Here is a 23965-nt window from a genome sequence, read left to right as displayed (position 1 = left end):
TATGGAAATGCTCAAGTTCTTGAGAGCACGCACAAGCGCTAGGTGTTACCATCGGCACTAACTGGGTTTGCTCTCAGTTTCCTCGGCAATGCTATGATCTTTTCAAACAGTGAATTCACTCTCTGTTGTTGGGTTCTTCCCCAGTTACCAGAATCATTCCCAGCATTTGCATTTTGTTCCCAGCCTGCACCGCCAATGTGCCATTCTACCATGGGTCTCATCCATTTCCGGTGATAAGCAAATTCATCCATTACGTTGTCTTCAACAAGGTAATCCACATCATCCAAGTCCGAGTATGCTATTCTACCGACTCCCTCCAAATGATCGCTTGTGATTGCCTTAGGCTGGTATAAAGAGTTTCAATGCTCTTTGAATCAAAGGTAATTCTTTTTGCCACTTAAGATAATAATCTACGAATCACCCTTCTTCAGGATGTTCGTCGTGGTATCATGGCAACTCAACTCCTCGCTACGTGGAAAATCGTTTACCACCTTCTTAGGTGTGGAATCGTTGTCTACCTAGTGAACCTTCGTCATCCGTTTCTTTCCACCCCTCTTGATGTGTATCTCGTGTCTCAACCCGAGAGATGGTCCTATGTCTCATTCCGTGAGTTGTTCGATCTTCGAGAAGATCGACCCTTCTAGAGTCTCCTTCTTCCCTCCATGTCATGTTGACAGGATTTCTCAGAGCAAGACTTCAAGACAATGATGGTGATCGAATCAACGTTCCTATGAAGTGCAACCTGAATCGTGAAGATTATACTAGTTGCGTTTACCTTCACCTTACACTACGCTTGAATCTCGAGACGAGATTCTTGTTTAGTGGGGGTGAGTTGTCACATCCCTAGCTGCTGGTAGTGCTCTAGGCTAGCTTCATGTGTGCATCATGTCTATATTTTCGAAACTTGAACTGAGGAATTTTGGAAGCCTCAAAAACTTAAATAAAAGAGGGGCAAAAACCCTAGAAATCTCATTCATTGCTCCAAAATGCTCTTCTCAGATGTTTAATATTTTTGGCAAGGGCTTTGATCCAAACCAAAAATAATGAACATTTTAAAAGGATTTATTTCGGGACTTTGAATTTAAATCATTAGCTATTTGAATTTGAATTATATTCATATAATTAGAATATAATTTCAAATACCCCTGAAATATTTTATAAGCTTTTGGAAAAGTCCATCTAGCAAAATAAAAATATTCAGAGGAGTTTTTGGCATTGTTTGAATTATTTTAAAATTCAAACAGTGGCAAAAGAATTAAATAAAAGAAAACAGAACAGAATTAAATAAAACAGAGCAGAAAGTTACCTGGCCTTACCCGTGCAGCCCACCAGAGCTGGCCCAGCTCCATCTGGCCGGCCCAGCCCACCTCCTCCCCCCCTTGTCCTCTTCTTCCTCTGCCAGTAGGCAGAGGCGAGGCGTGGCGCGCGCCCGAAGAGCTCCGGCCACCTCCTGCTTACCTGCTCGCCGCTGGAGGCACCCGAGGGAGCCACGCACTCCCCCCCCTCGTTCCCCACGACCTCTCTCACTCTCCCGTAGCTCTCCCTCGCTCCTCCCTCTCCTCTGCTCTCTCTCCCTCACGCGCCCGAGCGGAGTCCATCGCCGCCGACGCCGTTTACCGGGGCCACAGCCACCCCCTCGCTCCCACTATGCATCCCTGAGCTCCGCCCTGACCCCGTGGAGCTACACACGCGACGCACGCGACCAGAGGAGGCCGCAGTCGACCGGAGCGTCGTCGTCTTCATCTCCGGTGCCCGGAGATCGCCGTCGTCAATTCGCCGTTGCAGAGGCTTCCCCGAGCCCACCGAGCTTCTCTCCCGACCCCTCGTGAGCCCCTGTCCATTTCCCCTCTCTCCCCGTGCCGTCCGTGCCTTCTAACCACCCCGACTGTCGGAGCCGACAGTTCCTCGCCGCCGGCAATGTCGCAGACGGTGCTAGAGCCACCGTAGCTAACTCCCGAGCACGGCAACGTGCTCAGTACCCTTCCAGGAGCCGAGCGCGCCCACCCGTGCGACCTGCCGTGCCCCCTAGCGCCAACCCGCACCAACCCCGAGCTCCGGCCGCCGCCGCGAGCTCGATTCCGGCAAGCCCGTTCGACCTCAGCCCCTCCCGCTTGCCTAGATGGATGTGGCTGAGTGCCAGCTACGCGTAGATGATCGCTGCCGCTGTTTTGGTCGCCGGAGGAGGATTCCCGACCCCCTCCGCCGTCTCTGGCTCCGCCGGCGACAAGCCGCGGGTCAACTCCGGCGGGTTTGACCCGGGGTTTGACCCCCTGACGTGTGGGCCCAGGCGCCTGCTAGATTAGTGTTAGATTAGTTAGCGCTAATTAACCTAGCTAATTAGATAGGCCACTGACATGCGGGCCCCGCCCGGCTAACTAAGTTTGTTCGGGCTAACTAACCTGGTTAGTTGACTGGGTCACTGACCAGTGGACCCCACTGGTCAGGTTTGACCTGGTCGACGCCTTTGACCTGCTGACGTCACTAATACGTCATGCTGACGCAGTATTTGTTTCTGGAATTAAAATAAATTAGGAAATGATTTAATAATTCCAGAATATTTCTAAACTTCAATAAATCATAGAAATTAACCGTAACTCCAAATTAAATAATTTATATATGAAAAATTATCAGAAAAATTCAAGGAATCCATCTGTACCATTTTCATGCATGTTAGAACAACTTATAGCTGCTGTTTAGCACAAATCAATTAAAGGGCATTTATTTAATCACATATGGAGTTCGAATTTGAATTTTATATTCAAACCAACTTCATTTAATCTGTTGCTAGTTGCATTAGCTCAAAACACATTCATATTGCCATGTCATGAGCATGCATCATATTGTGCATTGCATTGATTGTGTTCCTTTCTGTGTTGCCGGTATTTGTCCCCTCTCGATAGACGTGATACCGATGATGTGATCGTTGACACTGATGAAGACTCAATGTTATCTTCAGAAGTGCCAGGCAAGCAAAACCCCCTTGTTCATTCCGATACAATCCTACTCTCTCGCTCCTGCTCTCTTTTACTGCATTAGGACAACAATGACATATTTGATACTTGCTGCGGTAGCTGAACCCTTTATCCTTTGCATGACCTGTCATTGCCACAGTAAATAGATGAAACCCACTAGCATGAGTAGGAGTTGTTTGAGCCCTGATGTGCCTACTCATTCATGCTTGTTGTCATGCCTGCTACTGCTTAGAGTTGAGTCAGGTCTGATTCATCGGGGATGAATCAGAGGCGTGTGAACATGTCCCTACTGTGTGTGAGCTAAGTGTGTGAACACGATTTGGTAAAGGTAGCGGTGAGAGGCCATGTAGGAGTACATGGTGGGTTGTCTCATTGCAGCCGTCCTCAGGAACTGAGTTCTGTGTTTGTGATCCATGACCAGCTACTACCACACATTGGAATGCCTTAAGTGACCCCTCTCGACTTATTAATCAACGTGATCTCTGTCCAGGAGTTGCAACTAGTTTCTGGTGTTTGTAGGTAGTGTTAGTAGTCTACCAAGTGGCACCCGGTACAGGTGGGCTTGGGACAGACTAGGCACAGTGGCACGGTGTACCAAGTGGCACCCGGATGGTGGGCTTGGGAACCCTGCTCACATCGTTTGGGGCCGTAAGCGACACCCCGGCCGGATCTCCTTGCGGATGGAACCCGAATAGGCGATAAACCTGGACTAGAGACTTGTTCGGTTAGTCAGGTCGTGGCCGACTCCCTCGCCCGGCTTCCGCTTGAAGGTTGCCGAGGTACATGACGTGTACAGGGTGGTAAGTGGCGAGAGCGTGTGTGAAGAAGTACACCCCTGCAGGGTTATCATTATCTATTCAAATAGCCGGATTCCTCGGATATGGAAACGTGGACCCCTTGTACAGTTCATAGACAAGTGAAAGTGGATACTCTAAAATACGCAAGATAAGCATGAGTGCTATGGATGGCGTTCTCGTAGGGAGACGGGAGCGGATCCATAGTGGTGTATTGATATGGTGAATATGTGGACTCGTGTGCGCCACCTCAAAAGAGTTACTTGCAGTCGTAGTTTAGGTTAGCCACCGAGTCAAAGCTGGCTTGCTGCAGTTAAACCCCACCATTCCTTTGTTGATAATGATGCATATGTAGTTAGTTCTGATGTAAGTCTTGCTGGGTACATTTGTACTCACGTTTGCCTATTTTATGTTTTTGCAGAGAGACTTCGGTCTCACTAGTAGTTTCGCGTGGACTTCGACGTTTAGCTTGTTACCTCAGCTACGATCTTGTGCCCCGGCAGGATCTGATAGATAGTCAGGCTTCTCAGCCTTTTTCATTTCTAGATGTCTGTACTCAGACATGATAGCTTCCGCTTGTGCTTTGACTTGTATGCTCTGAATGTTGGGTCGTGAGACCCCTGTTTGTAATATCTCGCTCCTCGGAGCCTATTGAATAAACTACTTGAGTCGTAGAGTCATTTTGTGATGCCATGTTGTATTGCACATATCGAGCATATTGTGTGTATGTTATTGAAATGCTTGGTATGTGTGGGATCTGACTATCTAGTTGTTTATCTTTAGTAGCCTCTCTTACCGGGAAATGTCTCCTAGTGTTTCCACCGAGCCATGGTAGCTTGCTACTGCTCCGGAACACTTAGGCTGGCCGGCATGTGTCCTTCTTCGTTCCTGTGTCTGTCCCTTCGGGGAAATGTCACGCGATGAATACCGGAGTCCTGTTAGCCCGCTACAGCCCGGTTTACCGGAGTCCTGCTAGCCCAGTGCTACAGCCTGGATTCACTCGCTGATGACCGACACGTTCGATGCTGGGTCATGGATGCCTGTTCCTGTAAGTTTGTGCCACTTTGGGTTTACGACTAGCCATGTCAGCCCGGGCTCCTTATCATATGGATGCTAGCGACACTGTCATATACATGTGCAAAAAGGCGCAAACGGTCCCGGGTAAAGGTAAGGCGACACCCGTGGGAATACCGTGCGTGAGGCCGCAAAGTGATATGAAGTGTTACATGCTAGATCTATGTGGCATTGAGTCGGGGTCCTGACACTCCGGCTCGGTGTTGGACTTGTCTTGCCGAGATCTCGTCAGTCGGTAGCTCTCCGTTTATCAGGAAAGGAGGATGGGCTGAGCCCATGATGGAGCTGTGACTTCTTCGATTGCCAAAACGGCTACTACAACCAGTTTGGGCGGGCTGGGTTGGGAGGAGTTGGAGTCGGCCTCCGCCTGCTGTGTTGCTGCAGTCCCCGGGCCGGGTTCGACTATGGCAGTCCCCGAGCCGGCTGCCGAAGTCCCTGGGCCGCCTGCCTGGTCCCCGAAGTCGGATCCGACTGCGTCGGGGTCAGGCGGCACGAAGATGGAACTGGATTCCGGAGACGGCTTGACAGATGGCTTGAGGAGGCGTTGGAGGGCGACGCCGGTTGGTATAGCTTGCCGGGTGGAGCCTATTCGTGCCAGGGCATCTGCTTGTTCGTTGTCGGCCTGTGGCACATGAAAGAACTCGCACCCCTCAAAGTATCTGCAGATCTGCTGAACGAGGAAACGGTAGCTTGCCATGTTTGCGTCCTTGGCGTCCCAGTCGCCAGATGATTGCTGAACTACCAAGTCTGAGTCACCATAACACAGGATCCGGCGGATGCCGAGTTCCTTGGCTAGCCGGAGCCCGTGTATGAGCACCTCGTACTCGGCCACATTGTTGGAGGCGGCAATGTGGATTTGCAATTTGTATCTGAGTTTGTCGCCCTTGGCAGAGGTGAGGACGATGCCGGCTCCCTAGCCAGTGCGCATCTTGGATCCGTCAAAATGCATCCGCCAATGAGTGGAGTCGGGAACCGGTGGCAGGTACTGGGTCTCGGCCCAGTCGACGAGGAAGTCGGCCAATGCTTGGGACTTGATGGCAGTGCGGGGCTGATAGTAGATTGTGTAAGGAGCCAGCGCAATGGCCCATTTCGCCACACGGCCGGATGCGTCCCGGCTGCCTATGATCTTGGCAAGCGGGGCAGTGCATACGACCATGATGGGATGTTCTTGAAAGTAGGGCTTGAGTTTCTTGGAAGAGAAGTACACACCATAGCACATTTTCTGATAGTGCAGGTAGTTCTGCTTTGAGGTGGACAATACTTCGCTCAAATAATATACCGGCCTCTAGACTAGCTGAGCTCGGCCTTCTTCTGGACGCTGGACCATGATGACTTTGCTGACCACCCGGCTGGTGGCGGCAATGTAGAGGAACATGGGCTCCTTCTCAGTTGGGGCCGCCAAGACAGGCGGGGTGGACAGCATCTTCTTCAGCTCGTGGAATGCTTGGTCCGCCTGGTCATTCCACTCAAAGTGAGTGGATTTCTTCATGAGTCGGTAGAAGGGGAGCGCCTTTTCTCTGAGCCGGCACATGAAGCGGTTCAAGGATGCCAGGCATCCGGTGAACTTTTGGACATCTCGCAGCTTGGTATGGACCTTCATTCTCTCTATGGCCTTGATCCTCACTGGGTTGCATTCGATGCCGCTTTTGGAGACCAGAATCCTAGAAGCTGACCGGCTGGTACCCCGAACACACACTTCTCCGGGTTGAGCTTGATCTGAAACCGGCGCAAATTCTCAAAGGTCTCCTAGAGGTCTTCCAGCAGGGTGTCGTGCTTCTCCGTCTTCACCACGACATCGTCTGCATAGACGTGGGCATTTCTGCCGGTTGCTTGAGGAGGCATTTCTGCATGCAACGCTGAAAGGTGGCACCGGCATTTCTCAAGCCGAATGTCATGGTCAGGTAACAGAAAGCTCCGAATGGGTTTTTACCTCATCTGTTGTAGTCAGGTGGTTTTTGGTGATGTAAATTTTACATCTATTTTACATCATCTATCGGAGATGCTATTAGAATCCCACTTGATATTGACGATGTCTGTCTTTGTGCTGCTTCAGCCTTGACGTCTTACGGCTCACCAGAGCTGCTCTAACGACAGAATGATCCATCACAACAGAGCAGTGCCCTGGATGCCGTCTATAGATTCCTTAGATCTTCCTCCACACCTCCGACGACCACCTCTGCCTCAACTGCTTCAGCGACCAACACAATGATGCTGAGGTCGACACGGCTACGACGAAGAGGTTGTACACTTCTTGCATCACTTATTACTATACATTCATGTCGATCCATTAGGGATATTTTGGTTCAACGGAAAAACATAGCAATAGGGAATTTTCCAATGGCACTCTACTATTCAATTATTCATGCATTTTGTTGAAAGGAATGAAGCAAAACATCCACCTGGACCTACTTTTCAAAATCCTATGCATGAAAACAAGACGAAGCTAGTGCATTAGTGGCAGAATAGCATTCTAACTGTACACGATTTCTTATGGTTTCACTTTACTTTGGCCATGTTTCTTTGCATTCCTCTGCTCTTCCAATCCTGTAAACCAAACACCCAAGTTGACAGAAATCCTGTATTTACAAATGCTCTGTTTACCATGTGCATTCCTATCCTATCCTGGTGTTTTAGCTATCCCCGTGTTTTTAGAATCATGTAAGCCAAATGAGCCCTTACAGAATTACTTCAGTTACAGATAGGTGTCGAAGGGAACTTTGTGTGGTTTGTCCTACTCCTGCCGCGACGTCGTCCACCTCACCTAAGCTGCTCCATCAACAGAAGCATCCACCAAACCAGACATCATGACTCCTAACCGTCTTTCCCCGCCTCAGATCTCCTTCCATGTCGCTGGCACCCACCGCAACGGCATCACCATCATTGACTCAACAGATGAACCCGAGGAGTACACGGGTCCAGAAGAGAGGTCGCACTCTTTTGTTTCTGCTTATGTTATGCATTGCTTAAAATTACCTACTACTTTATCGTCCTGTTCACCTCTTGGACTCCAAGTCAGGTCCAAATTAATGTTCAAACTTGAGTTCTAAATTAGTTGTGGGGCACATATCGAGGCAGAAATAAATAGTATGTCTGTCTAATATCTGGTTCACCTAGGGTTTGCCTATGTTGTTCATCTTGGGTGGGAAACAAATAGTAAAGCAATCATCATCTGTCTTTTTATTGCACTAAAGCAATCATCAGCCTGCTATCATTATTTTTTGGATCCATCCACTGGTTGTTACCATCACTCTAAATTTCTGCATGCTCTCTTACATAATCTCGCCATATTTTTTCCGTATGCATGTCAGATATTGTACACAGTCATGTTGAACATGTAGAGAAAAAGAGAAGAGTTTTGCGCGGCAATACAATGTCATGCAGTCATCGCTCCATGGTGGGTTCAATGGAAAACCCTCCCCACCCCTCTCCAGATTGTAATCCGGAGGAAGTTATCTGTTTTGAGGCGGATTCAGACGCCGCTGACCACTCCTATTTACCCCCAAGGTGTTTGCTCTACCTTGGCATGATGATGTTAGTCATATCATGCATATGTTGCCTTGTACTACCTACTTTTGACATCATATATGTCATCTTCTTAGTTTAGACATGTTCTGTAATGCCACCTGTTTAGTTTCTATATCATATATGGGAATTATGCAGTCTCATGTCTTTTAGCCAGCCATAATATATGTGAAATGTGCTATGCCATCCTGTTTAACCAGGCATCATATATTTGAATGATATCTTGCCCATCCTTTTCTTCATTACATTTCCATTTGTCAACAATGTTTGTACATTAAACTACTCTTCTTGTGAATCATCCATTTGGGTGGGAGATGGAAAAATCTGGAGTGAAAACAAGGCCTTCAGAGCAGACAGTGCTACGTGTCGACAATGTTTGTACATTAAACTACTTTTCCTGTGAATCAGCCATTTAGTTTAGACATCATATACACAATATTCAACACCATGTTCTTAGTTCAGACATCATATCGAATGCCCTCTATTTAGCATATAAATCACATATGTGAATTAAATGATGCGATCCTGATTACTTAGATAACATGTAGGTGAATTATGTCATGCGATCCTGTTTGGTTATTCATCATATCTTTGAATTATGTTATGCTATGCTATCTAGTTTAGATAGACATCATATATGTGAAATTATATCATGCTATCCATTTTAGTTAAACAATATACATGTCAACTATTTCATGCCCTCTTTTTCCCACACTATCTATTGCATCTGTCTCTCATACAATGTCTGTACATTCAACTATGTTTCCTATTTATCAGCCATTTGAATTGGAGCGGGTGATGCCAGTATCTAGCAGACTAAAAACACGGTCTTGAAATAAAACAGTGCTACCTCTTGGTGGAGATAGCACCCCGGTTGTACATGCACGAGAACCAGCCCTACCACACATAACCCAAACTCTCCCAGATTGTACCCCTACTGCGATGGACATAGAACCAGCTTCACCCAATCTAACCCCAACCCCAACAGATAGTAACCCAGTTCCTGTTGATACAGCACCATCTCCACCACAGAGCTCCCAAACAAGAGCAGTTAGTAAGGAAGCTCCAGTGCCCAAAGGGCCAGTACTACCACGATGAACCCCAACTCCACCAGTTAGTACGCCTATTCCTGTGGAGGAAGCACAACCAGCTAGTCGTAGTTTAGCATCTATCGCATTTGATGTTGTTAAATCGTATGTGCGTATCTTCCCATGTTGGAAATATTATAATGAAGATGAAGGAAAATGCCAGTTGTAGGTGTTTGTCCATGAGTTATGTGTAAGTAATGTTATTCATGGCAATTACTTTGCTTTGCCCCATACATCCTACCTCCATGATGGTTATAATACATCAAATTTTCCCATTTTTCTCTATAGAGAAGGACCGATTTGGAAACCCAGGATGAGGTAACCTGTGATAATACCTCTGCTATCTTCAAGAATGCTTGGTGGCAGTATCGGATTACCTGAAGATAACATACTTCACTGGCAAAGAAACTCGTCAAATTCCCTTACGTTCTCCTGAGACACATTTACTGGACGATGACTGGGACGCCTTGTTCTGTACTGGTCCCGAACCAAGAATGTGGTAAGGTCTATGAGCTCATTTTCTATTTTTAAGTACTATATTCTTGCGTCTTATTGTACTCTGTTCATGTAGAACAAGTGCCTAAACCTGAAGAACAATTGTTCTAATTTAAGATTCCATTGCTATCATAGTTCAAAAATGCGCTAGGTGTTAATTGTGTGTTTTGCCACCGCCTTGCGCTTACTAACCAAAGCGCATGCTTATGCGTAGTTATGCACAGATTAAGCGTAGTTATGCGCAATGCGTTTTGCCAATGCCCAGAGCCTAGGCACGCTTAAGCACTCCCTTAGGCACGCCTTTTTTAACTATGATTGCTATCGTGCATACTGCTTTGCTGTTGTATAACTGTATTTACTCATACAAACTTATTTTTAAATTGAAGGATACAATCGAAACTCGAATGGCATAGTAGGTATGTTCACGCATGTTTCCTTAACAGGTTTGCTCTTATTAATAGCTCTATTGATTTCAATTTCAATTGTGTATACAGTTGACTTCTCATATCATGCACATTACTAGCATCACAATAGAGCCAATAGTGTTGTTGTACATGTAGACCCGTGGTACCCATCTGAAATCTTGTTGTGCCGTGTAGTTTCCCACGCTTTGTATTCTTTCACTACTGCCTTGTGTCTTGAACTGATATGATTTGAACTGTGTCTCTATTTTGATTTGGCAAGACAATGCAGTGACCATAGGACATAGATATATGTTTGTTTGATGCTTTTATTATGTACTAGTACTTGGCAATAGAAGACTTGGTAGTTTAATCCTGTCCACCTTACTAATGAACTGGTTCACCGAAATGAGTTTCATATACTAGTACATGCTAAACATGTTATGTGTCTGCTTGTTTCTTCTTTTAGAATGCTAACAGAATATTGGGGAAGAGTGCCTTATTAAGAAATGGTAAAGGAATTAATGCAGATATGGTTCAGGATAGTGAGACATCCTTGTTGGTCTGCAACAAAGCTGATAAAACAGCTAAGGAAGACTATCTTGAATATAGTGAGACAACCCCAAAGTCCTGTCTTGGTTTAGTGTTCGAGTTACTAGCCACTACCGCTTGCACAAGCTATTCAAACTCACTGTCTGAATCAGTTTGGTTTCTTGAGTCCCAACTAAAATCTGAAAGACATCCATCAGCTGTGCTGCGACAAGAAGCGAAAGGACTGCGGAAGTCCCTCGAGCATTCAGATGCATACTTTCTGGTGCAACAGCAAGCATTGGAGAATTTTAGTGCCAAACATACAAATGTATAAGCTTGCTAAGCTTATTGCCAGCATGGTGGATGCCCAGGATAACATTTCTTGAGCTCTTCTGAAGTTGTTTCAGTTATGCTCTTGTTTTGCTGCCGCGTTTATTTGCACTGTTGGCCAATTTTGATGGCCAGTGTATGTAATATGCTGCTTTGTTCCCTATATTTGCACTGGTGGTGAACTTTGATGCCCAGTGGATGTAATATGTGTAATAGCGGTAATAGGCTAGCGTTAATTGCTTTCTTATTTATTTCCTTATTGTCTTGTTTAGTTGTTTGCTTGTAGTCACATTAGTTCTTTTTCTGTGTTTTTCAAGTGGCCACAATAGCCTATTTTTGGTAACTAGGCCAAAATAATCATGGCAGCACATGGACTGTTGTAACCATGGGCCTCCTGCGGGCCGTATGATACATGGGCCTTCTATGGACCGCATGATCCATTGGCCTTCTACACGGGCCGTAGGATCCATGGACCTTCTACGGGCCGGAGGATCCATGGGCCTTCTACGGGTCGTATGATCCATGGGCCTTATATGGGCCGTACGATCCATGGGCCGTATATGGGTCGTACGATCCATGGGCCTTCTACGGGGCATATCATCATGTTCCCAATCATGGGCCATACTATTCGTGGACCATAACAGGCAGTTAATAGGCCATATTTGATAACTCTATTAAAACAGTCCAACCGTTTTTTTCCATGAAAACGGCCCAACGTATTAACGAGCCACAAATGGGCCGACTTTAACGACGGGCTAAATTTGGCCCACAAGCAGAAAATGACAGTAACGGGCCGTAAGTAACCGAATGCTGGAAATGAGCCCAAGAATAAATGGGCCCTGAGAAGGCCGAAAGATAACTTGGGCTAGAAACGGCCCAATTGATTAATGGGTCATTAATGGGTATAAAGTGATACACTGTACATTACGAGCTAGTTTCACCACGGGCCGTTAATGGGCCAAGAGTTACAAAGGGCCTCATATGGGCTGAAACAAGTCATGGGCCATACATGGGCCGGAAGTTAAAACGGACTGGAATCATATTGGACGGCCCAGATGATGCTACTAGGCCTAATTCGAAGGGTCGTAACGGGCCCTGGGTTAGCGGGCTGTAAATGGTCTATATGCGAACAGGCCGTTAACAGGCTTTCCGTGGGCCGGCCCGCCACCTTTTGACCAAGTCAAACTAGCCGGCCTTTTCACAGGAATGGGCCTCTGTTGGGTCGTGCCACATGTTGACGTACCATAGGCGCCTTGGGGCCAATGAGTTGGTGACATCTGTCCCAACGGTGAGCCGACACGTGTTTCCTCCAGCTAATGATGATTTTACACGTGGAAAATCCCCATTGGTCGGGGCTGTTAACGGGTTATCGGATCCAAAACCGGACCCGATAGCTTAACGGTGTTCCGTTGCGGTGGATGCCACGTGTCAGTCACCCTTGACGAAAGCACTTCTGTGACGCGTGATTTATCGTCATGCAAGTGGACACTTCCGTGATGATAATTTTGGTAATGTCATGGAACACTTCTACGACAGCACAAGTATGACTATCTTGATTCTGTCATAAAATCGTCATGGATGTACATGCATGACAGAAAACGCGACCTACTGTGACAAACACGTATCATCACGGAACTGTATTTTTTTGTAGTGGTGGGCCCATAAGCCCCACAGCCATGTTAGTACAAGTTTTTTTAATGATTAGACTCAACTTAGACCAAGGAGTTTGAAAGGGGGATTCCTACAGGCAGTCAGCTTTGATACCAACTTGTGACACCCCCGATTCAATCATACACTAATCATACACACAAATGTGTACGATCAAGATCAGGGACTCACGGGAAGATATCACAACACAACCCTAGACACAAATTAAAAGAATACAAGCTTTGTATTACAAGCCAGGGGCCTCGAGGGCTCGAATACATTAGCTTGAATACAAACGAGTCAGCGGAAGCAACAATATCTGAGTACAGACATGAGTTAAACAAGTCTGCCTTAAGAAGGCTAGCACAAAAGCAACATGATCGAAAAGGCAAGGCCTCCTGCCTGGGAGCCCCTAACTACTCCTGGTCGTCGGTGGCCTCCACGTAGTAGTGGGCACCCTCGGGTTTGTACTAGTCGTCGTCGAAGGTGGCATCTTGCTCCTGGACTCCGTCCTCTGGTTGCGTCATCCGAGAAGAATGGAAAAGGGGGAAAAGAGGGAGCAAAGCAACTGATACGTCTCCCTCGTATCTATAATTTTTTATTGTTCAACGCCAATATTCTCCAACTTTTATATACTTTTGGCAACTTTTTATACTATTTTTTGGGACTAACATATTAATCCAGTGCCCAGTGCCAGTTCCTGTCTGTTGCATGTTTTTTGTTTTGGAGAAACCCAATATCAAACGGAGTCCAAACGGGATAAAAACGGACGGAGATTTTTTTTTGGAATATTTATGATTTTTGGGAAGTGAAATCAACGCGAAACGGTGTCCGGGGTGGTCACGAGGTAGGGGGGCGCACCCTACCCCCCCCCCCCCCAGGCGCGCCCCTGACCCTCGTGTTCCACCCGTAAGGCGGTTGACGCTCTTCTTTTGGCACAAGAAAGGTAATTTTATGAGAAAGATCTGGGCGAAAGATTCAGCCCAATCGGAGTTACGGATCTCCGGATATTTAAGAAACGATGAAGTGGTAGAATCAGGGATCGCAGAAACAGAGAGATAGATCGAGTCTCGGAGGGGCTCTCGCCCCTCCTAAGCCATGGGAGCCAAGGACCAGAGGGGAGACCCATCTCCCATCTAGGGAGGAGGTCAAGGAATAAGAATAAGAAGGGGCCCTCTCTCCCCCTTGCTTCCGGTGGCGCTGGAGCGCTGCCGGGGGCCATCATCATCATCGCGATCTTCACCAACACCGCCATCATCTTCACCAACATCTCCTTCACCTTCCCCCTTCTATATCCAGCGGTCCACTCTCCCGAAACCCATTGTACCCTTTACTTGAACATGGTGCTTTATGCTTCATATTATTGTCCAATGATGTGTTGCCATCCTATGATGTCTGAGTAGATTTTCGTTGTCCTACCGGTGATTGATGAATTGCTATGATTGGTTTGAGTTGCATGTTTTATTATTGGTGCAGTCCTATGGTGCTCTCCATGTCGCGCAAGCGTGAGGGATTCCCGCTGTAGGGTTTGCAATATGTTTATGATTTGCTTATGGTGGGTGGCGTGAGTGACAGAAGCACAGGCCCGAGTAAGTAGGTTGTTTGCATATGGGATAAAAGGGGACTTGATACTTTAATGTTATGGTTGGGTTTTACCTTAATGAATCTTTAGTAATTGCGGATGCTTGCTAGAGTTCCAATCATAAGTGCATATGATCCAAGTAGAGAAAGTATGTTAGCTTATGCCTCTCCCTCAAATAGAATTGCAATAGTGATTACCGGTCTAGTAACATAGTCAGTTGCCTAGGGACAATTCCACAACTCCTACCACCACTTTTCCACACTCGCTATATTTACTTTATTTGCATCTTTATCTGAACAGCCCCTAGCTTTTATTTATGTGCCCTTTACTTTCTTGCAAACCTATCCAACAACTCCTAAAAAGTACTTCTAGTTTCATACTTGTTCTAGGTAAAGCGAACGTCAAGCGTGCATAGAGTTGTATCGGTGGTCGATACAACTTGAGGGAATATTTATTCTACCTTTAGCTCCTCGTTGGGTTCGACACTCTTACTTATCGAAAGAGGCTACAACTATCCCCCTATACTTGTGGGTTATCAAGACCTTTTTCTGGCGCCGTTGCCGGGGAGTCATAGCGTGGGGTGAATATTCTCGTGTGTGCTTGTTTGCTTTATCACTAAGTAATTTTTATTTTTTGTTCTAAGTTGTTCTCTGTCTTCAGTTATGGATATGGCACGCAAAATACCAAAAAAATAGTTGTACTTGCTTCTCATGAAGATGGGGTAACTCCTAAAAACCCCGACTCTCATTATGCGAGAGATATTATGTACTACTTTGATAATCCTGAGAAAGCCCCATTCAACTTTATAATGGGAGACACGTTGGATCAACGTGAATACTTTAGGGATTATCGCTCGACACAAAAAGGGAAACTATTATGGGATCAATTTATTATGTTGCGTTGGTACGCCTGGAATCTATGCTTGAGATATGATATTACTTGTTGCTCTAGGATGGAGGCTCCACGCCTCCCCTTTTCATGCAAATTTAACGATAATGAAACCTTAGCTTCCTATGCTAATGGTATATATGATTACTATGATGTGGAACAAATAGAAGAATTTGTTGCTTTTAAGGCTACCTATGATATTGAAGCTTTGTTTGAAAAGTATGAAGCTTTTGATGATGATGGTTATAGGCCGGAAAATCTTGCTATACTTGGATATTGCTATGAAAATTATGAATACAATTACTATATTAATGCTTTTATGAAGAAAGTCAATGCTGTCCAAGAAGAGACTAATATTTTGCAGGAAGCTACGGAAGAAGAAATTGATGAAACAGTGAGCTCATTGGATGAAAAAGATGATGAGGAGAGTGAAGAACAAAAGGAGGAAGAGCGGATTAGCTACCTTTGCCCACCTTCTAATGGGAGTAACCCTCCAACTCATACATTATTTAATTCCCCTTCATGCTTACCGAAGGATGATTGCTATGATCCCTTGAATTTGTTCGAAATATCCCTTTTTGATGATGCTTGCTATGCTTGTGGCCAAGATGCCAATATGAATTATGCTTATGGAGATGAACTTGCTATAGTTCCTTATGTTAAACATGAAATTGTAACTATTGCACCCACGCATGATAGTCCTATTATCTTTTTGAATTCTCCCGATTATACTATATCGGAGAAGTTTGCACTTATTAAGGATTACATTGATGGGTTGCCTTTTACCGTTGCTCATGATGATTTTGATAAATATAATATGCATGTGCTTGCTGCTCCTACTTGCAATTATTATGAGCGAGGAACTATGTCTCCACCTCTCTATGTTTCCCATACTATGAAATTGCAAGAAACTGCTTATACTATGCATTGGCCTTTACTATGTGTGCATGAATTGTTCTCTTATGACATGCCGATGCATAGGAAGAGAGTTAGACTTCGTTGTTGCTTGATATATGTTACTTTGTGCTCACTACTAAATTACAAATCATTGTTAATTAAAATTGGCTTTGATATACCTTGGGATCCGGGTGGATCCGTTAGTTGAGCACTAAATGCCTAGCTTAATGGCTTTAAATAAAGCGCTGCCTGCGAGACAACCCGGAAGTCTTAGAGAGTCATTTGAGAGTCATTTATTTTTGTTGAGTGCTTTCATATAGTTTAAAAACACAAAAATAAAGAGGGGAACCTAAAAACTTTTCAAAAAGGAAAGTGAAAGTGAGAAAGACAAGCATTGTTGAAGTGGGAGAGCTCCTTGAACTTTGTTCATGCTCACGAAAACTTTGTGAATCTTTATTAAAGAAACTTTTCATCAAAAATAATTATCCCCTTGTACAATTCCATTGTATTATAAAAATAATGTGCTAAGGTTTGCCTTTAGGATGTTTACAATGCTTGTTGGTTTGTATGGTGCAGGACAGAAACTTTGGCTGTAGTGCGCTATTTTACATTTTTAACTGGAAAGTCAAACGGTTCTGATTCCTTTTGCATTGTCTTTCTGTACAACTTTTTTATTTTTCTTAATTTTGGTACAATTGTTGGGGTACCAGAAGTATTGTGATTGTTCAGATTTCTACGGACTGTTCTGTTTTTGACAGATTCTGTTTTTGATGCATAGTTTACTTGTTTTGATGATACTATCAATTTATATCAGTGGATTAAGCCATGGAAAAGCTATGTTACAGTAGACACAATGAAAAAACAAAATATGAATGTGTTTGCAACAGTACTTAGAGTGGTGATTTGCTTTATTATACTAACGGATCTTACCGAGTTTTCTGTTGAAGTTTTGTGTGGATGTAGTGTCTAATCGAGGATGTTTCGATGTGAGAAGAAGGAAGAGAGGCAAGAGCTCAAGCTTGGGGATTCCTGAGGCACCCCATGTAAATATTCAAGGAGACTCAAGCGTCTAAGCTTGGGGATGTTGGGAAGCCATCCCCTCTTTCTTCAACAAGTATCGGTATGTTTTCGAATTCGTTTCGTTCATGCATTATGTGCAAGTCTTGGAGCGTCTTTTGCAATTAGGTTTTTATTTTTCTTTTATGCACCATGCTGGTATGAGATAGTCCTTGGTTGATTTATAAGAATTCTCTTTGCACTTCACTTATATCTTTTGAGTATGGATTTATAGAATGCTTCATGTGCTTCACTTATATCATTTGAAGTTTGGGTTGCCTGTTTCTCTTTACATAGACAACCACCATTTGTAGAATGCTCTTTTGCTTCACTTATACTTGTTAGAGCGTGGGCATATATTTTGTAGAAAGAATTTAAACTCTCTTGCTTCACTTATATCTATTTGGAGAGATGACAGGAATTGGTCATTCACATGGTTAGTCATAAAATCCTACATAAACTTGTAGATCACTGAATATGATATGTTTGATTCCTTGCAATAGTTTTGCGATATAAAGGTGGTGATATTAGAGTCATGCTAGTGGGTGGTTGTGGATTGTAGAGAAACTTGTGTTGAGGTTTGTGATTCCTGTAGCATGCATGTATGGTGAACCGCTTTGTGATGAAGTTGGAGCACAATTTTATTTATTGATTGTCTTCCTTATGAGTGGCGGTCGGGGACGAGCGATGGTCTTTTCCTACCAATCTATCCCCCTAGGAGCATGCGCGTAGTACTTTGTTTTCAATGGCTTGTAGATTTTTGCAATAAGTATGTGAGTTCTTTATGACTAATGTTGAGTCCATGGATTATACGCACTCTCACCCTTCCATCCTTGCTAGCCTCTTCGGTACCGTGCATTGCCCTTTCTCACCTTGAGAGTTGGTGAAAACTTCGCCAGTGCATCCAAACCCCGTGATACGATACGCTCTATCACACATAAGCCTCATTATATCTTCCTCAAAACAGCCACCATGCCTACCTATCATGGCATTTCCATAGCCATTCCGAGATATATTGCCATGCAACTTCCATCATCATCATATACATGACTTGAGCATTCATTGTCATATTGCTTTGCATGATAGTAAGATAGCTAGCATGATGTTTTCATGGCTTGTCCATTTTTTGATGTCATTGCTACGCTAGATCATTGCACACCCCGGTACACCGCCGGAAGCATTCATATAGAGTCATATCTTTGTTCTAGATATTGAGTTGTAAGTAAATAAAAGTGTGATGATCATCATTATTAGAGCGTTGCCCCAGTGAGGAAAGGATGATGGAGACTATGATTCCCCCACAAGTCGGGATGAGACTCCAGACTTTATGAAAAATAAAAGAGGCCAAAGAAGACCAAATAAAAAAAAGGCCAAAGAAGCCCACCAAAAAATATATAATAAAAAATGAGAGAAAATGAGAGAAGGGGCAATGTTACTATCCTTTTACCACACTCGTGCTTCAGAGTAGCACCATGTTCTTCATAGAGACAGCCTCCTATGCTTTCACTTTCATATACTAGTGGGAATTTTCATTATAGAACTTGGCTTGTATATTCTGATGATGGGCTTCCTCAAATGCCTGAGGTCTTCATGACCAAGCAAGTTGGATGCACACCCACTTAGTTTTCAGTTTGAGCTTTCATACACTTATAGCTCTAGAGCATCCATTGCATGGCAAACCCTACTCACTCACATTGATATCTATTGATGGGCATCTCCATAGCCCGTTGATACGCCTAGTCGATGTGATACTTTCTCCCTTTTTGTCTTCTCCACATGACCCCCACCACCAATCTATTCCACCTATAGTGCTATGTCCATGGCTCACGCTCATGTATTGCATGAAAGTTAAAAATGTTTGAGATTATTAAAGTATGAAACAATTGCTTGGCTCGTCATCGGGGTTGTGCATGATTAAATATTTTGTGTGATGAAGATAGAGCTTAGCCAGACTATATGATTTTGTAGGGATAACTTTCTTTGGCCATGTTGTTTTGAAAACACATGATTGCTTTATCGGTACGCTCGAAGTATTATTGTTTTTATGTCAAATGATAGACTATTGCTTTGAATCACTCGTGTCTTAATATTCATGCCATGATTAGATATATGATAAAGATTATGCTAGGTAGCATTCCACATGAAAAATTATCTTTTTTATCATTTACCTACTCGAGGACGAGCAGGAATTAAGCTTGGGGATGCTGATACGTCTCCGTCGTATCTATAATTTTTTATTGTTCCATGCCAATATTCTCCATCTTTTATATACTTTTGGCAACTTTTTATACTATTTTTTGGGACTAACATATTGATCCAGTGCCCAGTGCCAGTTCCTGTCTATTGCATGTTTTTTGTTTCGCAGAAACCCAATATCAAACGGACTCCAAACGGGAAAAACGGATGGAGATATTTTTTGGAATATTTATGATTTTTGGGAAATGAAATCAACGTGAAACGGTGTCCGGGGTGGTCACGAGGTAGGGGGGCGCGCCCTACCCCCCCCCCAGGCGCTCCCCTGACCCTCGTGGTCCACCCTAAGGCGGTTGACGCTCTTCTTTTGGCGCAAGAAAGCTAATTTTATGAGAAAGATCTGGGCGAAAGACTCACCCCAATCCGGAGTTACGGATCTCCGGATATTTAAGAAACGGTGAAGGGGTAGAATCAGGGAACGCGGAAATAGAGAGATAGATCCAATCTCGGAGGGGCTCTCGCCCCTCCCAAGCCATGGGAGCCGAGGACCAGAGGGGAAACCGTTCTCCCATCTAGGGAGGAGGTCAAGGAAGAAGAAGAAGAAGGGGCCCTCTACCCCCCTTGCTTCCGGTGGCGCCGGAGCGCTGCCGGGGGCCATCATCATCATCGCGATCTTCACCAACACAGCCGTCATCTTCACCAACATCTCCATCACCTTCCCCCTTCTATATCTAGCAGTCCACTCTCCCGCAACCCGTTGTACCCTCTACTTGAACATGGTGCTTTATGCTTCATATAATTATCCAATGATGTGTTGCCATCGTATGATGTCTGAGTAGATTTTCGTTGTCCTACCAGTGATTGATGAATGGCTATGATTGGTTTGAGTTGCATGTTTTATTATTGGTGTTGTCCTATGGTGCCCTCCGTGTCGCGCAAGCGTGAGGGATTCCTGTTGTAGGGTTTGCAATATGTTTATGATTTGCTTATGGTGGGTGGCGTGAGTGACAGAAGCACAGACCCGAGTAAGTAGGTTGTTTGCGTATGGGATAAAAGGGGACTTGATACTTTAATGCTATGGTTGGGTTTTACCTTAATGAATCTTTAGTATTTGCGGATGCTTGCTAGAGTTCCAATCATAAGTGCATATGATCCAAGTAGAGAAAGTATGTTAGTTTATGCCTCTCCCTCAAATAGAATTGCAATAGTGATTACCGGTCTAGTAACATGGTCAGTTGCCTAAGGACAATTCCACAACTCCTACCACCACTTTTCCACACTCGCTATATTTACTTTATTTGCATCTTTACCTAAACATCCCCTAGCTTTTATTTATGTGCTCTTTACTTTCTTGCAAACCTATCCAACAACTCCTACAAAGTACTTCTAGTTTCATACTTGTTCTAGGTAAAGCGAACGTCAAGCGTGCGTAGAGTTGTATCGGTGGTCGATAGAACTTGAGGAAATATTTATTCTACCTTTAGCTCCTCGTTGGGTTCGACACTCTTACTTATCGAAAGAGGCTACAACTATCCCCTATACTTGTGGGTTATCAGCAACCACACTAGCCCTCCTGTGAACAAAAGATGTTTTTTACTTATTACAACAACAGGCCCCCAGATGTTTATATCCTGCGACATTTTTCGCAGTTCGGACATGCACATTAATGCATGCACACCCAGCGAAAGGAACCCTGAATGGAACTATTCCCCCTGGAAGATGTTTCTTACTACCCATGTAATATAATATAGCTAGTTGGGTACTTGTCAGTTCAAGCACTTATGACCCCTACGCCTGGTTTCCTTGCATACCCCGGTTTTTACATAACCGCGCGGGCATTCGAAAACACTCCGGACTATTGGGTCCAGAGGTTGAAGCGAAAAGGTCGGCCAAGACAAATGATTTACAATCCGGCTAGGGACAAAATATGTCCATCAAAGTATACAAGTCACTTAGACTGACTGAATTCTTCTTCTATACCATCCAACAGGCTGTCTAGCCTACAATCCTGTTTGGAATACTTTGCGGCTAAAGCTACCTGGTCATATACTAGACTAACGGGGATCTCTTCCCATCTGGCCCTACAGGTCCGACCTCGGCTATATGGTTCAGGTCGGCCTTTGTATACCGCGTCTTCACCATGGCCCAGGCTTCCCTTACACCTTGTTGGCAAGCCGATATCTTCCATAATCGGAAGCGTCGCCACGCTCCCTTAAGCATCTCCACAAGCTCTCCCATGCCTCCGGGCAGGGATGCGGATGGCCACAAGGCTTGGGAAATACCTTGCATCACCTGTCGAACTTGCTCGTGCAGTTGTGACAGTTCTTGGAGAAGATCACCTGAAGATCCGGGCATCTCCTCTCCGGGACGACCTGTAACAATACCTACAGATATAATCATGTTAGCATGTTTCTTCGCTGAATTGTTCAAAGGTTCGTTCAAGCACTTACTAAAAATGCCGCGTCGAAGCCGCTTATTCTCCTTCACGGAGTCAGCAAGCTGGCCCCGGACATCCTTCAATTTAACATCCAGCCAGGTCTTCGCGTCCTGGAGATCATTCTTCTCCCGTATAGCTTTTGTAAGCACACACTCGCCAGCCTTCAACTGTCGTTGAGAACGAGGGTCATCCTCCGATACGATCTCCGGATTACTTCCGGGATTGTGTGCAGAATCTATTGTTAGATCTGCATGCATGCCGACTACTAAACTGGTATATGTTCGTACATTCTTTTTGATCAAGACAAAAGTCACTAGACGAGGCCTTCTTGGATTCCTCCATTCCGGCAACTGCGGCCCGTAGTTGGGCTTTGCACTCTTCCAGCTCTTTAGACAGCTGGGTATTCTTGTCTATAAGAACCTATGCACATAATTGATCCTTGAATCAGTTGTGCCAACTATTTCAAGTCTCTGGGGCTACTGATATACGTACTTATCAAATTTTCTTACCTCTATATCTTATACATACTGGGCCGTAGCTCTGGCAAGGCCATCTTGAGTAGCTCGGATGTACACGTCCCTTGAGTTGAAGGCGTTGAAGGCCTCTTCAGAGAAATTAGGGTCGCGTAACGTGGCCCGTCGGCGCCTGTGATTCAGAGCGCTCTCCACTTCGGAGTTCGTGACGGATAATCTATCTACGTCCTCTATCGGAGGACTGTCCGGCTTTGCCCCCACGGTAACCTCCGCCCTAGTGTCCGGCTTTGGAGTCCGGCTGGTGGAGGCATGACCCGCAGGCTCTCCGGATGTAGTCCGGCGAGTACTTTTTTTGCTGGGGAGCCATGGACATTATTATATTTCAAAGGACGACAAATCGTGTAGCAAGTTTTTAATTGTACATCTGCGACGGCGTCCCAGTCCTGACCTCCTTCCTTTTAAACTGACTTGGATTTGGGGCTCCATGTTGACGAGTCACCTCGGGTTTGACATGAATTCCGATAACCTTCCCTGTACAACGTAGTTCAGGTACAATGGGTAAGGTGTAGAAGGCATCCTCCTTGTGAATTGGGACTCCGGCTCTACTTACATGCGATGCAGGGAGTAGGCCAGGATAATCAGCTATGATGGCCACCAAGGCACCATCACAACTTAACTGATAAAAGTTCCTGTCGATGAGCTCCACAAATGTGTCTGGATCTTCTTCAAGTCCGGGGTCAAGGGCCCTGTCGGTTTCCTCTGGTTGTGGAGACAGGCTGTGAACCTCCCGCATGGCTCTTTGCAGTTCCTGCTTGGAATTGGTGAGGTAAATATTTGTGATAAGGAATGCGGGAAAAGGCTGGAGTAAAAGGTGGTAGCTCACCCAGCTTGGGGGGTTCTACATGGAGAATCCATCCCTTGGTTTAATCCGGATGAACTCCTCCTCTTCTCCTTTGAATAAATCGGACAATATTTTCGCCAGAGCGGCGGCGGAGTCCGGACCTTTACGGCCGCAGCGGGTGGCATCGTCTTCTCCATTGAAGTGCCACATGGGTTTCCCCCGATACTGAAGTGGCTGAACCCCCCGCATTATGCATATTGACATAACTTCAGTAATTGTCAGTCCTGATCCGGCCAGTGTCTTTATCCAGTCCATGAGGAAAAGGACATCTCTGTTATCTTCCTCCTGGGGGCTCCGTGGGCGCCAGCTGGGGTGTTTCTTCAACGGGGCATCGGTAAACTCAAGAAGGCCCATCTGAATAGGGTCCGGAAGGGGGACGTCCTCCATATAAAACCACTTCAAAGGCCAGTCTTTGGATGTCTTCTTCAGAGTACCGGACAAGTATCCGGCCCCGGCGATGCACCATATTTCGGCTCCGGCCACTTGATATATTGACCCCTCCTGAGTACGGGGTGCGAGGCAAAATAGCCACTTCCATAGCTCGAAATGAGCTTCGCAGCCCTGAAAGAGCTCGCAGAAGGCGACGTAGCGAGCAATGTGCAAGATGGAGGCAGGGGTAAAGTGATGCTGCTGGAGGCCATAAAACTCCAGGAACCCGCGGAGGAACGGATGGATTGGAAATCC

Source organism: Triticum aestivum, chromosome 6B (assembly GCF_018294505.1).
Source record: "Triticum aestivum cultivar Chinese Spring chromosome 6B, IWGSC CS RefSeq v2.1, whole genome shotgun sequence".
NCBI lineage: Eukaryota > Viridiplantae > Streptophyta > Magnoliopsida > Poales > Poaceae > Triticum > Triticum aestivum.
Note: the sequence above shows the minus strand (reverse complement) of the source record.